We start from the raw sequence: 15,882 nt of genomic DNA on the forward strand, positions 1-15,882 counted from the left end.
AAAAAGGATGAGGGATGAAAGTGACTTTATTAAGCTCTCACTACAGAACAGCATAAGCGTGTGTGCATGTTGGGCAAGTGTGTAACCGGATATGTGTATTAAATACAGTAACCCCTTCGTTATTTATAAATATGTGTATGCATATTTGTTAGATTTTTCATTTAAATATTATTGGTAATGATTACTAAGAATACGATATATATTTCTCTAACAACATGGATATAATGCAAAAAAGATAAACTACTTATACGCATACACACACACACACACATATAATATATATATATATATATATATATATATATATATATATATATATATATATATATAAATATATATATATATATATATATATATATATGTTCAGATAAGCCATATATATTTTTGATACATTAATGTCTGGATTCTCTTAACAACCTCGGGATCAGAGCCCCAGGCGAAATCACACAAAGACAAGAGCTTGGCTCCGGCCGGGAATCGAACCCTGGTTGTCAAGCTTGTATAGACAGTGACTAAGCCACTTGGCCACGAAGAAAGATAAAAGTCAATGACAATTCTTCTGTACTTATACCTGTCGAATTCAGGTATTTTGTACTTAGAATTGAAATCAACCCATCTTCACCATCGTAGCTAATTGGTAGTTTGTTACTTGGCATTCAATTAATGATAAATTTTGCAAATTTTTACGTGTTTTTCATATTCAGATAAGCCATATATATTTTTGATACATTAATGTCTGGATTCTCTTAACGACCTCGGGATCAGAGCCCCAGGCGAAATCACACAAAGACAAGAGCTTGGCTCCGGCCGGGAATCGAACCCTGGTCGGCAAGCTTGTATAGACAGTGACTAAGCCACTTGGCCACGAAGAAAGATAAAAGTCAATGACAATTCTTCTGTACTTATACCTGTCGAATTCAGGTATTTTGTACTTAGAATTGAAATCAACCCATCTTCACCATCGTAGCTAATTGGTAGTTTGTTACTTGGCAATCAATTAATGATAAATTTTGCACATTTTTACATGTTTTTCATATTCAGATAAGCCATATATATTTTTGTTACATTAATGTCTGGATTCTCTTAACGACCTCGGGATCAGAGCCCCAGGCGAAATCACACAGAGACAAGAGCTTGGCTCCGGCCGGGAATCGAACCCTGGTCGGCAAGCTTGTATAGACAGTGACTAAGCCACTTGGCCACGAAGAAAGATAAAAGTCAATGACAATTCTTCTGTACTTATACCTGTCGAATTCAGGTATTTTGTACTTAGAATTGAAATCAACCCATCTTCACCATCGTAGCTAATTGGTAGTTTGTTACTTGGCATTCAATTAATGATAAATTTTGCACATTTTTACGTGTTTTTCATATTCAGATAAGCCATATATATTTTTGATACATTAATGTCTGGATTCTCTTAACGACCTCGGGATCAGAGCCCCAGGCGAAATCACACAAAGACAAGAGCTTGGCTCCGGCCGGGAATCGAACCCTGGTCGGCAAGCTTGTATAGACAGTGACTAAGCCACTTGGCCACGAAGAAAGATAAAAGTCAATGACAATTCTTCTGTACTTATACCTGTCGAATTCAGGTATTTTGTACTTAGAATTGAAATCAACCCATCTTCACCATCGTAGCTAATTGGTAGTTTGTTACTTGGCATTCAATTAATGATAAATTTTGCACATTTTTACGTGTTTTTCATATTCAGATAAGCCATATATAATTTTGATACATTAATGTCTGGATTCTCTTAACGACCTCGGGATCAGAGCCCCAGGCGAAATCACACAAAGACAAGAGCTTGGCTCCAGCCGGGAATCGAACCCTGGTCGGCAAGCTTGTATAGACAGTGACTAAGCCACTTGGCCACGAAGAAAGATAAAAGTCAATGACAATTCTTCTGTACTTATACCTGTCGAATTCAGGTATTTTGTACTTAGAATTGAAATCAACCCATCTTCACCATCGTAACTAATTGGTAGTTTGTTACTTTCTTTGGTGTCAAGGAAGTGGTATTCTTAAGACATCGCATTACTCCTGAGGGCATTCATCCCATTTCTGAAAAGGCATCAGTATTACAGAAGTTCCCATACTCTTGACCGTTAAATCACTGCAGGAGTTCCTGGGCATAGTGAATTATTATCATTGATTTTTCCAGCAATTGCCACCACTCCAGCCCCACTCTATAATTCCCTCAAGGGCAAGCCAAAACCCTTAAGTGAAGCCCCTTTAAAGAGGTGGCCTAAGTCACCACAAAGAAAACTCTATCAAATGCTACTGCTCTCTCTTTTTCCGTGCACCCCTCCTACTATCACTGATGCCAGTACCTTGATGCATGGGCACTACTCAAAAAAAATTATCAACGAACCACCTTCCCATTGACCTTTTTTAGTAGAAAACTTTCCAAAGCGGAATCCTCCTATTTTACTTTCAACCGAGAAGATAAAGTTATGTCCATCAATTCATAGAGGACACATCCTTCATTCGCACAAACGCCATGCCTTTGTGCATACCATCACTTGATAATCCCTTGCCGGATCCGCCCAACAATGCTGATATCTCTCTGTCAGTTCTAAATAGAATTGTACCATTTAACACATCTCTGGTAAACTGAATCCTGTTGCAAACTCCCTTTTCAGGAACACGTTGGCTGCTGTCACTTGGGAATGGATTACAAGGCTTTGGCAGAAGCCCAACGATGAGACCCCAAGTAACAAACCTGCAGGATGGGCTGCAAGTCTCTTTATTGAGAAGACATAGCCTTCGATGACTCTAACGCCATCCACCTCTGTGATGTCAGTACTCGTAGGCCACTTCCATGGACACTTACCTTCATGCACCAATAGGTGTTTTAATTGATCCATGGGATCTCACACTCCTCGTGCCAGTTTGCTGCAGAGCTATCAAAGTCAAAGTTCATATGGCATGGCACCACTATAAATGCCAAGGATTGGGCCTGTACTTCATGTCAACTTCATTATTGCATGGACACATGGATTTGGGTTTAGGTACTTTTCATCAACCTCAGCATCGTTTTGCCCACTTTCACATTGACGTGGCTGGCCTCCTATACACATCACACAGACATCATTACCATTTTACAGTAATCAATCACTCTACTTGCTGGCCTAATGCTATCCGCCTGAGATATTGCTGCCTTACTTTCCTGATGGATAGCAATATTCTGCATCCCAGAGCTCATTATTGCAACAAGGGTACCACTTTAGCCTTTTAATTGTGGGTAACATTAGGGTATCTTCTTGACATCACCCTACATTAGAATAACACTTGCAATCCTGCAGCCAGCGGAATGGCGGTACATTTCCTTTGTACCCTCAAAGAAGTTTTGATGACCCTCTGCAATGACTCCAGCTGGTTTCCACAATTTCTCTGGGTCCTCCTTGGATTGAGGACCAATCCCAAGGATACCAGGAATGTCTCAGCAGCTTAAATGGTATCTGGCAACCCACTGATCGTCCCTTTTGTGTTTTTATCTGTCCGCTACCTCCTCCAATGATCTCCAGCGACGTCATGCTGTGGGGGATTTTACCAGCTCCATCAGACTTACAAGCCAGGAGCAATGCAGCTCACACGAAAAGACCTACACACCAAAATACACGTCTTCATGCGCACTAATGCTTAAAAACCACCACGTATGCACTAATATATGGGGTCATTCCTTACTATCCGTTATACTCTGAAAGCTTTCCTCCTTACCGTATGTGGTAAAGTGGATTGGATCACTATTGACTGCCTAAAACTTGCGCATCTCTTGCAGGACGACCAGCCAACAATACGACTCTCTAGGATATGTTGCCCTTTCCACATGCATATCTCCTTCAAAGGGGCCCCTATAATGCACGTGCAGTAAGCAACGTAAATAGAAATAAAGAAGCATACTGTATCTACTTTTTCGTCTACTCAACAACCGACATCGGACTCCACGTCAAAAAAGCTGTTGAATGTGATATTCTAATTTTAAATTTAGCGTCATTCGTTTATTATATTGTAAATTTTCATGTCAAAATACTTTGAATATACACATGCAATTGTTACACTTATGTGACCCCTCCTGTGCCTATAGATACCTGTGTTGTCTCTAAACATAATTAGTTGTTCCGGAGCTGACTTCTTATTAGTTCCTCCTCCACTCCCGTCATAACGACGAAGATATTAATCGGCGTCAAATCGAACCCTTTCCCGCTCTACTTTGAGGAGCATAACTTACAGTATGCATGCAAATATTTGTATGAGTGGATTGCAGAAAGTATACTATTTTAGTCAATATGCCCATTACATTCAAAACATACCGGTATCTGGTCTATAAAACCGTCTTCTATTCTATATATATATATATATATATATATATATATATATATATATATATATATATATATATATATATATATATATATATATACATATATATATATATATATATATATATATATATATATATATATATATATATATATATGTATGTATATATATATATATATATATATATATATATATATATATATATATACATATATATATATATATATATATATATATATATATATATATATATATATATATATATGTGTATATATATATATATATATATATATATATATATATATATATATATATATATATATATATATATATATATATATATATATACGAATGTAAGTATATTTATACACGTGTAACGCATATAAATGTCATATTATTCATAATTCCACATATATCTCTTCTTCAATAAGATCCTAACTTAGAATTGTCCCTAAGCCTATATTTAAGCCTGCTTATATGACAATTGCCATTTGATCCCAAGAAGAAATTGGTACTTCAAAACTCATAACAGTTCTTTGTTTTCAATTTCTGAAATAATGTGCAACTTTGCTTCGGGGTATCTATAAAACATTTCATCCTTTGTAAGTGGTTTCTCGCTTTCCTTCTTTTTCAGGGGATTTGACGATTACGCAAAGAAAGCATTGATAAATCTTTTCAATAATTATATTCAGTAACAACAATGATAATAATGACCTAGCCCATTGCTTTTATAAAAGACTTTCTCTACTTTTCTTATTGTGTTTTTATTCATCTGTACTTCTTTTATTGAGTACTGTGGAAAGGAACACACCTCATTTCATTCTTTTATCATAGTCTCAGCTTATCTCTTAGAGCACCACATCCTAGAATCACTAACTTCACCCGTCTCTCTAACATACCGGAAACTTAGACTTCACCTACCGACTCTTCCAATCGCCAGAAATAATCAGAGGTACACCTACGACCTACACGTAACTAATAGGGCTACTTGGGGCATTCCAGTATGCTGGAATTTTGGGTATAAATACTGGAAAACTACAACAAACTGCAAGAACCAGCAATACGAAAATTAGAACAGAAGTCCCAGAAACGTCGTCCAGAGAACTATAATATGCACGATTAAGATTAAATAAAAAACTGAACTTCCGAGTATCTTTCTACTTCTATTAAATGAAAATATCCAGAGTAATTAATGAAAGAAGTACTGATGAATATAACACAAAAAGAGAAATATAGAAATTCATTCATTCATTCATTCATAATAATAATAATAATAAAAATAATAATAATAATAATAATAATAATAATAATAATAATAATAATAATAATAATAATAATAATAATAATATACAAACTCTTGTCATGCTGCTGGTCATTTTCATTTACGAGACATTTCGTTGCGCGTAAGTAACATTTCTAATCTAAAGATGGGACATATCCTGTATAAGCATGCGATAAGAGATACATATACTTTCTTCTACACATTATAAGGACAAGGATAGCCATTAGCAATAAAAAAAGAAAATCAATGAAATATTAAATTAAGAATAACTTAAACTAAAAAAAGAGGAACTGAACTTATATAACTGTTCATCACGGGTTTCTGAAAATGTATTTCTATAAACCTAACTATTCAAAAAAGGGTATTTTCACTATGGGATGCTATTACCTTAAAATTTTCGGAATTAAATTCAGACCTGCAGGTAAAAGTATGATCTCTACTCCTCAACAGGATAGGCTTAGCCAACAAGCTACTAGTTCGAGTGGCCCTCCCGAAGTGTTCTCCGTATCTGGTTCTTATGCAACTCAAAGAGCTGCTCACGTAGGTTGCACTGCAGGTACAACATGTAAACAAATGACATACCAGAGCAAAGGTCATCGGGCAGTCGTTCCTTGTGGCTAAACAACGTCTTTGTCGTAAAATTGTTGGAAAGACGATCATAAAATCTATTTTCAGAAACCAGTGATAAACGGTGAAAGTTCAGTTCTTCTTTTCTTGGTTTGAGTTATTCCTGATTTAGTATTTTGTTGATTTCCTGTTTTATTGTTAATGGCTGTCCTTGTCCTTATGATATGTAGATGTAAGAATATGTATCTTTTATAGTATACTTATATGTGTCTTTTTTTTTAGATTAAAAATGTTGCCTGGATGCAACAAAGCGTCTCTCAAATGAAAATGATCAGCATCATAAAAGTTTTTATATTCATAATATGTATACACTTTCCATGTCACCTGTAATATTTGTAACTAATAATAATAATAATTATAATAATAATAATAATAATAATAATAATAATAATAATAATAGTAATAATAATAATAATGATAATAATAATAATAATAATAATAATAATAATAATAATAATAATAATAATAATAATAATAGGGATTATTATTATTATTATTATTATTATTATAATTATTATTATTATTATTATTATTATTATTATTATTATTATTATTATTGTTGTTGTAATTCAAATGTTTACTTTAAAAAAATAATTCATAAAACAATACTACTTCTTATAGTTCATATGTACTGTAGACGTAAATGTGTGTAGTAAATTTATGTGAACCTTCTACGCCAACTATTTTTGGACTCCCTTTACCAACAAAATTTAGATATATTCTTTCATGATATTTCTATGTATTTGTAGAAAACATGCATACTTGCCATTTGTTTAGAAAATCCCACATCCTAACTCCATCTCTGGCGCTCAGCTAAGAAGGACTATACAAGTAAAGACAAATTATGAAGGACCGAAGAGGTGTCGGGTTTAGCGTGTGATGAACTGCGGCAGCCAGCGCCCCTACACTTCAACTCCAGACTCCCTCCCGGCCGGTCATCGCGAGAACATTGCTGGTTACATTCATTCCATTGTGTTTCCCGTGCCCACCCAGCATAGTTTTCATCTCCTTTCTAATGCGAAGAATCCTCACAACTCATGCAAATGTCTGCAGCCCCTTTTCATATGGGTTACCAACACGAGAGCCCGTTTCCCACTTAGAGTTGTGGTGACTGATGTGGTAACCTCCCTGACTGGTGAACGCAAGACTGGGGTTCGAGTCCACTCAAACTTGTTAGTTTCTTTGGTCGTGCAACCTCACCATACTTGTGAGCTAAGGATGGGGACCTTGGGGGAGCCTATAGGTCTATCTGATGAGTCATCAGCAGCAATTGCCTGGCCCTCCTTGGTCCAAGCTTGGGAGGAGAGGGGCTTTGTTGCTGATCATGTGCATATGTGGTCACTCTCTAGGGCATTGTCCTGATTGATAAGGCAATGTCACTGTTCCTTGCCTCTGCCATTCATGAGCGTCCTTTAAACCTTTAGAATAGTGGGGCAATCTTTACCTACCAATCAATCAACCCACATCCTGGCCTCTTGTAACCTTCACATAAGGTAAAACGAAGGAATTTTTTTTTTCACTTTCAAAGTTACATTTTTAATGGGCATTTCCTTAATAATCGGTTTACAACAATAAGTACGCTTATGTATGAAAACACGTTGCATAACATCCCAAGCCCTCAATCTTAGGATAACACTCAGTAAAAGAAAGGCAAGATCTAAATAATAATCCAGAAGGAGAGGTTGTAAAACCTAAAGTTCCTGGCATAGTATTGGCGCATGGTGGAGGTGTGTAAAGAGGTAATTAAGCTATCTTTTTTTTTTTAATTATTGATGAGCTATATGGAATTCTGTGGCTAAAACTTGTATCTCCTCTTTTGTTTTTTCTCTATAGCCAAACACTCATGCGGCAAAAAAAAAAATTCAATAACAAACTAAGTATCTAATGGAAATCTTCAGACTTACCTGAAGAATGGACGTCTGGATAGGAATGTCCTCTCGGACTTTGGCTCTGTATTCCGATTGAGAAAACTCCAGCTTTGGAAACTCTATCATGTTGTCCTGCCGATGAAGATGACGATGAAAGCGACGACGACGATGCTGACGATGACTGCGTTCGGGACTTTCCTCGGAGTGATGCCCCTCTCGACGATGGTCCCCATTTGATGAATCAACAACTGAAAGGAAAAAGGAGACATTGGATAAATTTATAGAATTTCTTAGATAAAACACCTTTTAAGGTAAAAATATTTTTAGAAAATAAAATTTTTACGTAAAAATTTCTTGAAATGAGTTGATGTGTAATAAGAAGTTATAGGATGGTACAAATATTCTATGCCTAATTGATAAAATTGAAAGTAAACAAGAGTAAAAAATATAGAAAAATTAAAGATAATTTGTAAATATATTACCATATGGTTTACTTAACATTATCATATGCTAGTTAAATCATTATTAGATGGGTACAATTACTCAAATATCGTAGGAATAATCTCTCGAAGGGAGGATTATTAAGTATGTCTTAACAGCTTCAAATCATTATGGTGATATGAGTATCAAAAGTAGAATTTATATTTATTATTATCATTATCACTAAGCTATTGTTATGTTATGCTCAGTCATATAAATATTAGTATCGTAAATGGTTTGCGCTTTCTAATGACTTTACTACAACGCAAGCATATGTAATGCAGTGTACTTTTTATTATGAGCGGGAAAAATTCATTGCAGTGTAGGAAGTCTAAAAAGTTCCAGGACGGATTGAAGGATCAGAATAATGCTTACGTGGAGCTTAGAAAAGAAGTGGTGTCACTTGAGATAAGCCTCGATACAGAAACTATAATATATTAGGGAATAATAGTTTCTTTAAAATTGTTTTTTATCAAGTAAATTAGAAGGTGTTTGTTACATCCTATGTAAATATGTAAACACGAAGTTCTTTTATTATAAGGATTCTTACGAGAGCATTTTGCAGACGAAGTTTTGTGATGTATCACATGACACAGCCGTATAATACGTAACCAAGGGGAGAGTTATATACAGTATAAGGCGAATTTTTCATCGAAGAAGCACACCTCTGTGGAAGAGATGAAGTCTACGACCCTTGAAATGTTGTTACCTCGAAATTCAAGTTCCCATTCGGCAAGTGGTACCTCTGTTCTCTTGTACGTCTCTGATCTCGATAATTACCTTTATTGTGTTTGAATTGCTCAAGTGTTACGATAACTTCCTAAGCCTCGTTCCATTATTTTGTTTGAATTTGTAAATTGTTATGGCACTCAAGTCTTATTATAAGTCGAAACTGTACCAACTGTGTGTCACACGATCGTACATAGTAACGACATTTCATTTTTTGTATATATTATGCTTGTATCTTCACTTTCACCCCGCACTAAAAAGAACCTAAAATAACATGCATGTTTTTCTCACTGTTAACTGTTAACCAGTGTGTGTCGGTTTGAACAGGAAATTTCCTGTTGCACAGAGTTTTTTGTATATAAAGGAGAGTGCCCTGTAATAAAGTTACTCAGTTGCTTTCATCCTGTCTTTGAGTCAACACCTTCTCTCTGCTCATCACATTGGTGACCCCGGAAGTCGACTCACTCCTCTTGCCTTCCACACCCCCTCGCCCTTCCGTCGTTGGTACTATGGCGGACTCTACAGAAGTTGGCCCCATGGAAACTTTCGTCATTCGCCAGCGGAGAGGCGTTTGCTTGGTTTCAGCGCGCAGAAGTCCAGTTTCGCATCAAGGGCGGGACTCGCTCAACCACCAAAGCAGATTATGTTCTCGCAGCGATACCCAAGGACACCTTCCCGGAAATATCCGACTGGCTTTGTGAACAAGGAGACACCCCAATAGCGTATGACGCCCTCAAAACATACCTTCTGCAGCAGTACTCGCCGTCGCCAGCCTCCCGTATAGCAAAGCTTTTTCAGCTCTCTCAACAACTGTTGGGGGACCAAAGGGCTTCACTCACCCTCAGGGAAATGACCAGTATCACTCGCCTGCAACCTGCCGCAGACGGCTCTCCTCGTTAGGTTAACCTACTTCGTGCCCTTTGGATACGCCGTTTATTTGAACCTGTACGAGCTGCCATAACCGATGTCCATAGTTTACCCATAAAAGACTTGATGACCAAAGCCGACGCCCTTATAGACAACCACTTCAAGACCTCCATCAACGCCTCCACTCCTGACGAAGAGGACGTCTATTCAACCTCAACCGAAGCTGACGTGAATGCCGTAGGACATACACGCCTTCCCCATGACGTGCCGAAGAAGGGACAAAGCCACCCACCACCCACCACTCGCTCGCGCCCCAACCAACGACTTCTACAGCCACTTACTACCTCCCACCCGCCGCAGTTTTGCTACTACCACAACAGATTCGGGGCAACCACGAAGAAATGTGCCAAGGATTGTCAGTGGCCAAAAAACGTGTAAGTAGGCCATCGCTCATAGTGGTGGCCTCCCGTGTTTCTAATCTTTTCTTTGTACACGATGCAGGAACAGGCATGCAATTTTTGGTAGACACGGGTGCTTGTCATTCTCTTTTGCCAATGGAACTCTTCAGGACATGACTAGTCTGTCTACGTCTGCCGACGTCCGCTTGGTAGCTGCCAACGGATCTGCTATGCCCACTTACGGTTACAAGAGCCTCACAATATTGTTTGGAAATGGTAAATTTAGTTGGAAGTTTCTCGTTGCTGACGTCACAATGCTACTCCTCGGTGTGGATTTCCTCTCTCATTTCCACCTTCTGGTTGATGTCACACACCAACGATTGGTCAGTGCAGACTCGTGCTTGTCGGCACCTCTTCAACCCACCCCTTCCAACCTCGCTCTCCACATCAGCGCACGCACGGATGCCTATGCCCACCTCCTCACGTCGTACCCGGAAGTTTTCCGTCCAGAACTTCGCCAAACGCCCACGGCTCCTGCCAAGCACGGTATTTATCACCATATGAAGACGCCGGGAACCACAGTCTTCGCAAAATTCAGACGTCTGGCACCGGAAAGATTGACAGCCGTCAAACAGACGTTCGTTGAAATGGAGGAAATGGGCCTTTGCCAAAAGGCCTCCAACCCATGGTCGTCACCCTTACACATCGTTCTAAAGAAACACGGCTCCCTCCGTCCGTGCGGGGATTACAGGCACTTGTACATGCAAACAGAACCGGATCACTACCCCCTCCCAAACATTACCGATATGACCTCCTACCTGCACAAAGTGAAGGTTTTCTCTAAGCTCGACCTCCTGAAGGGGTATTATCAGGTGCCTATGAATCCAGAAGACATCCCCAAGACTGCCATCACCACTCCGTTTGGTACATAAACCTTCAATTACTCCTGTTTTGGCCTTCGTAATGCTAGGGCCACGTTTCAATGTCTTATGGATGGCATCTTAGGGGACCTCCCCTTCAGTGTATGTTATGTGGACGACATACTTGTGTTTTCCTCCTCAAAAGAGGAACACCTCCGTCACCTGCGCATCGTGCTTGACCACCTGCAACAAAATGGCCTTATAGTCCGGTACGACAAGTGTACCTTTGGCGCCAACGAAGTGTCGTTCTTAGGGCACCGCATCACTCCTGAAGGAGTCCATCCCCTCTCTGAGAAGGTAGCAGCCGTTCAGGACTTCCCCACGCCCGAGACCGTCAAAGCTCTGTAGGAATTCTTGGTCATGATCAACTATTATCACCGTTTTCTGCCAGCCATTGCTGCCACACTTGCTCCCCTCTACGCCTCCCTCATGGGCAAGCCAAAGGACCTGAAGTGGGGTCCCCTTCAAGAAGCGGCCTTCTGCAATGCAAAGAAGGTCCTATCAACCGCTGTGGCTCTCACTTTTCCCATCCCACATGCTCCTCTCCTTCTCTCCACCAATGCCAGTTACGTCGCTATTGGTGCAGTACTTAAGCAGGTGGTCAACGGCTCGCCCCGCCCATTGGCCTTCTTCGGCAGAAAACTGTCCAAGACAGAATCTGGTTATTCTATCTTCGATCGCGAATTGCTGGCGGTGCACTTGGCTGTCCATCACTTTCGCCATTTCTTAGAAGGTACGCCCTTCATCATTCGCACAGACCACATGCCTCTGGTGCACACCTTCACTCGATAGTCTCACGTCTGGTCCGCCCGTCAGCGCCGACATCTCTCCGCCGTGGCTGAATACAATTGCACCCTTCAATACGTCTCTGGGAAAATGAATATCGTTGCCGATGCCCTGTCAAGAAACACGTTGGCTGCCGTTCAACTGGGATTGGATTACAACGCCTTGGCTGAAGCCCAATAACAGGATCCAGAGTATCAAGCATATAGGACATCCTGCACGTCCCTCCATTGGGAAGACTTCCCCCTCGAAGACTCCAACACGACCCTTCTCTGTGGCGTTTGTACTGGTAGACCACGACTTTGGATTCCTGCTCCCACGCGCCTGCAGGTGTTTGATTTCATTCACGGCCTTTCACATCCCTCGTGCCGTTCTACTGCACAGCTGCTGAAGACGAAGTTCAATTGGCACGGCATTTCTAAGGATGCTAAGGATTGGGTCAACGCCTGTACTTTTTGCCAAACTTCCAAAGTACATCGACACACAGATTCAGGAGTGGGCACCTTTCCTCAACCTCAGCGTCGTTTCGCACACATTCACGTCGATGTTGTAGACCCCCTACCCACATCACAAGGACATTGTTACCTGTTTACCGTCATCGACCGCACCGCTCGTTGGCCTGAAGCCATTCCCATGGAAAGAGCAACGTCTGCCTTATGTACATCTGCCTCACTCTCTGGATGGATTTCAAGATTCCGTATCCCTGAGCATATTACTTCTGACAGGGGAACCACTTTCACCTCTCAATTGTGGACGTCATTAGCGAATCTCCTGGGCATCACTCTACATCAGACAACGGCCTACAACCCCGCTGCCAATAGAATGGTTGAACGTTTTCATCGCACCCTCAAAGCAGCTTTGATGTCCTGCTGCAAGGATTGCAACTGGTTTACTCAGCTTCCCTGGGTCCTCCTGGGACTAAGGACCACTCCTTAAGACGCCCTCGACATCGCGGTAGCTGAAATGGTGAATGGCGACCCGTTGGTCGTCCCTGCCGAATTTTTTCCTTTTACAACCTCGTCCGACGATCTCCAGCGCATACGTCACGTCGTGAGAAAATTTACTCCATGCCGCCAGACTTACAAGCTCCCAGCAAAGTATCACATACCAACTGACTTGCACTCTGCAACGCACGTCTTCCTGCGTAACGACACTAGCAAGCCACCGCTAACGCCCCCTTACACAGGCCCTTTCCTTGTGATCCGACGCAGTCCGAAAGCATTCCTACTAAGCATTCGTGGCAAAGAAGACTGGGTCTCCATTGATCGCCTAAAAGCTGCTTATCTCCTGCCAGATGACCCGCCTACAGTTCACCTTTCTAGATCAGGGCACCCTATTTAACATGTACAGTATGTAATTTCTAGGGGGGGAGCCATGTACCAACAGTGTGTCACACGATCGTACATAGTAATGACATTTCATTGTGTGTATATATTATGCTTGTATCTTCGCTCTCCCTTCGCACTAGAAATAACCTGAAATAACATGCATGTTTTTCTCACCGCTAACTGTTAAAAGATGCGTGTCGGTTTGAACAGGAAATTTCCTGTTGCATTGAGTTTTTGTATATAAAGGAGAGTGTTCTGTAATAAGGTTGCTCAGTTGCTTTCATCCTGTCTTTGAGTCACAACCTTCTCTCGGCTCGTCACAAAACATAGTATAGTTTATTGTTTGAATTGCTTTAAAGAAATCACGTGATAAAAACTATGTATGATAGATGCTTTGTTGTTTGGACTGATTGCTAAGCATAAATTTTACGTAACGAGTTGTTAAAGAAATCGAGTTCTGTATTTATATGTTGATGGATATCAGTTGTATAATTTGGATCTGTGTTCTTTCCATAGCGGCACATAGGCATCATTTGTATTTCTTTAATTGATTGCAATTTCTTTTTTAAATTTCACACGATTTAGCAGAGACAATTGTGGATCGAGATGTAAAATTGTGATTTTGTAAATTATGTAAAGTATAACCTGCTTGATACCGCCTTATTACACTAAGTGATATTTAAAAAAAAAAAAGTGTGTGTGTGTTCTCTTTAGATATGTAATAAAGTTATATTTGTGTAAACCATCCATATATTTATTTTTTTTTTTTACTTTTTTGTATAACTTTGTTACCACCTCAATTCTGGTCATTATTACTCTCAAACCCATTAAAGTCGTAGACCTAAAAGAACTCTCAGTTACTGCACTTCAGATATTTGATTATCCTAGTTGCTTTTTGGGATTTTACAGCACCAAAGTCTAATAAAAAGCTATTAGTGAAATTTTAGTGTTCTTCTTCAAGGCAATTACAATTATAGTTCCAACACTATGCCGTGTATATTTATACAAAATCTAACGGAGATTTGGCAATTTAACCTTCTACTATTAATGCTGATCGTACTGTATAGTCTCTTGGTTTTTGCTATTTCCATCATTTCTCTTTCTTATAATTAAAAAACTGCCAAACTAATAACGACTGGAGACATTCAAAAAATTTTATTTGGTGATGTTAAATGTCCTTCAAGTAACCTTGAATATTATATCTAATTTAGATTTCTTTTTATTTCAGGTTACCTTGGGCTGACCCAAGCGATCCTTGAAGAATTAAAAACATGAATAAGGCGAAAGATTTGTGCAAAATTCACACTACAGCAAAAATAGCTTACTTTGGGGAAACAGATGATTTATAGAATATAACTCAAGACGAATTGTAACACATTTCATTACCTTGAGAAAAGCAAAATGGATATTTCTTGTAGATCAAAAGAGTTTCCCGTTCCATGAACAGAACCCTGAACCTAAGTTCAAAGAAAATAAAATCAAAAGAAAAGCTGTACAATGAAAAGAAAAAAAAAGGAAGTGAAGAAAGGTTATCGGTCACGAAATCAAATTATGTATTGTAAAAGAAAACACGTTGAGTCAGGTTCAAGTTTTCTGATGCGTAAGGACCACAACAAAAATCAATTACTATAAAAAAGTCAAATAAAAAAAAAATATATATATATACAATTTATATAAATACTTGAAATGAATCAAGAAAATTAGAAACCTTCTTTACTTTGCCACATAAACATGCGGCATTCAGATTTAAAATCAATTTGGGAATTTGTATATACTTTCACTGTTAAAAAGAATAAATAATTTTAATCGGAAATATACTGTTCTCAGCTGCATTTCAGTAAAATACAGGCGACTCAATATATCCGTTTTTAAAACGGCAAAAATCCTGGAATAAAAGTTCAGTCTCTGTTATTTATGTTAATCATAGGCCATTCTTTTATCTATAGCTCCCGCAAATCCCGTATTTGTTGGATAATAATGCTACCATCGACCTCAGTCATTTGAAGTTATTTGAGTTTCATTTAATGCATTAGGGGTAAATAATGGAGGGAAATATATGCTTATTAGTTTTCCTCTTATTTTGTACAATGAAATAATGTTAGTTAAGATGAGACCGCTTAATCTTATCCCACTTAGAAGTTTGAACACTGAGCAATGAATTCATGGCGCCACCAAAACTACGGCATTACGCACCAAAATTTGGCTTGCCTACATACCAATTCCAAGAATTTTAGAATTGAGTTGACTAACATGATACAAATTCTTACTGATAG

The 15,882-nt window shown here is 38.9% G+C and overlaps 1 pseudogene; it reads right to left on the bottom strand.

The window, feature by feature from the left end:
* Positions 1–8,605, bottom strand: part of LOC137643219 (DE-cadherin-like) — a 201,020-nt pseudogene extending 192,415 nt beyond the window's left edge.
* Between the last annotated feature and the right edge of the window lie 7,277 nt (positions 8,606–15,882).

Source organism: Palaemon carinicauda, chromosome 6 (genome assembly GCF_036898095.1).
Source record: "Palaemon carinicauda isolate YSFRI2023 chromosome 6, ASM3689809v2, whole genome shotgun sequence".
In the NCBI taxonomy this organism is placed as follows: Eukaryota; Metazoa; Arthropoda; class Malacostraca; order Decapoda; family Palaemonidae; genus Palaemon; species Palaemon carinicauda.